The following is a 2,762-nucleotide window of genomic DNA, read 5'->3' as shown; positions in this document are numbered from 1 at the left end:
ACAGTGGCCTCTGACTTGAGCAATGAAGGACTCTGAGTTGAATACCATACTTCATTGCAGTAATGTACACCTTCACAGTTCTGGTTATGTACTTGTAGTTGGACTGAAATGAAATAGAAATGTGATTTAGGGCCTCACAGGATGCTTCTTTTGGTAGGACCAGTGTGCAGGTCCAGAAACATGATTTTTCTCAGCTTCCCCCAAGGAAATAGTCAGGCACAGGGTCCTTGAGTCACACTAACCAATCAGAGCAGAGCCAGTACATTCATCTAAAAAGTGTATAACTATCAAAAAGTTCAGAACATTCACTAGAAGAGAATACACTGGAAAACCAGGTTAAAGGTTTAGTAATCCGACAAATATGCATATTAATGTACACCTTAATAACCAGATATAAGGGTTATTTAGTGAGTGTGTGCAGCCAGGGAAATTCTTAATGTTAGCACTATTGACTTGTAATAGACAGTCCACTGTATCCATTTCAAATATAACTAGTTCATTTCAACAATTGTCTATTGGGCATCCTCCAAAGCCCTGCCAGGAGGACCCGGCACCTGTGATGGCTGGTTTGTGCAGCCTCTTCCCCATTTCCTGGAAGATACAATGACATTTAATCTCTGACTGTCTGCTTTCTGAGCTTCCTGCTGCTACACCCCTATGGTAGCGTCAACTTTCCTGGAACCAATACATCAGGGTGTAATATATTAGTTTTAAACCCACCAGATGATATTGCATCCAACCATGTCTTCATGTGACCAATACCCACCTCACCCAAATTGTACTTGTTTTCTCAAATCTCCTTAGCCACAATTAACAGATAGTAGTAACACTTATAGTTGATAATAGTATTTATTGTGTCAGGTCTTGCTAGATTAACTCCTTTAAAATGGAGTTATTTTTCTTTTTGAAAATTAACATTATAACTATTATTTGGGATACTGATGACTGAGCCATGAGCCTTGTGCTTGCTGGGTAAGAACTCTACTAGTGAGCTATGTCCCCAGCCTTAAAAAATTTTTTAAATGTTTTTATTAGTACATTATGTTTAGATGTAATATTGGGGTTCATTTTGACATAATCATGCATGTGTGTAATATAATTTGCTCCATTTCAGACTCCAGTACTTCCTCTTTCCCTCCCTCCCTCTCTCTCCCTGTTCTCCTTCCTCTGCTGGTCTTCCTTCTGTTTATTCATTGTTTTTTAAATTGGTGCTTTATAGATACACATAAAGGTGGATGTCACTGTGGTGTGTTGACATAGGCACATACCATCACGTGACCAATTTCATTCCACAGTTCTTCACCATTCCCATCCCTCCTGCCTCTACTGCCCTGGTTTCCCTTCTAGTGGAAATTACTTTTTATACTAATATGCACACATAGTATGATATTCAACCCATTAGGATACAGGGTACAATCTCAGCTTCTCTTCCACATCTGTCTGATGATTATTGTTGTTATTATTTTGGCTGCTACTGAAATAGAAGCTATAGGCACTGGGGAGGGAGCTTAGAAAACAGGTTCTGGGTTAAGTTCTTCCCATGTGTGCTCTCCCAGCACTGGGTACTTTCCCTACCCTTGTTATGTATTTCTTGCTTACTTGCTTATATCTACTATACATTGTCAGATTCTTGAGGGATAGGATCATCTCCTCCGTCTTGTTTATTGTTTTCTTCCCAGCATCTAGCACAGTAAATGTACCAAAGAACATGGTATAGCAGATATTTGTTGAATGAATAAATATTATCAATAACTTCCATTTACTAAATGTTTACCAAAAAAATGAACAAGATATATTATGCTAAAGTCTTTATTAATTATTTACTGTGAAATGGAATAAGACATATTGCACGAAGATCATTATTTATTGTAGCAAACGCATTTAATGGCTCACCCATTTCAGTATTTACAAGACCAACTTCCAGATGCACTTCTTTGCCTGAGGGCTTCTTCTGACCCTCTGAGCCCCAAATGCAAAGGAATGAATGACTCTACCACCACCACCAGTCACCCTCCACCAATAACTGATGGGAGTCAGAGTATAAATATCCAGTTTGCTTGTCCCTAGGGTGGGATAACTTTCAGGCATCTTCTACTTTTGTTCCCAGTATTTCCAAGCAAGATTAAAAATCAGGTACTTAAGATGGTAACTTTTTTGAAAATGTACCAGTTAACACCAGTGTCCCAAAGTTAACCTCCTTGTCTCTAATTGGTTTCACTTGGGTCATATGCCCATCCTTGAACCAATCACTATCCCCAGAGGGAGACAGTGTTTTGATTGGCCAAACTTAAGTCACATGTCCACCCTTGGAGATAAGGGTAGCATAAATCCCACCAGAACTGCAGAAACTGAGAATGAGGATAACAGAAAAAAGAAAAGAAAGGGAAGGTAATGGGGGAAAAGGGAAGGAAAAATCAGAGGCCACTTCCAGAAAGCATTGTGATTAGGTGTGGAATAGCTAAAGCACAACTATATTCCATTAAAGATGGAGGACACCAACTCACTGAAAAGAAGGGAAAAAAAGCTTTTTCCATTGCAATCTATAGCTGGTCTGAATTATTTATTAGACCTTCTAAGGAAATAATATTTCTCTATTTTAAACTTTTCCAGAGAGTTGAAAATGAAAGATTCCTTTTTTTAAAGTAAAATAGATATTTTTCTTTGGTTGGAACATGATAACATAAACTTCCAGTGAGGCCAGAGGCCAAGCATTTGGCTTTTAGAAATGTATTGAAATATTATTCACTTCTGCAAATATACCT

This window comes from Sciurus carolinensis, chromosome 10, assembly GCF_902686445.1.
Source record: "Sciurus carolinensis chromosome 10, mSciCar1.2, whole genome shotgun sequence".
Lineage (NCBI taxonomy): Eukaryota > Metazoa > Chordata > Mammalia > Rodentia > Sciuridae > Sciurus > Sciurus carolinensis.
This window is presented reverse-complemented; position numbering follows the sequence as displayed.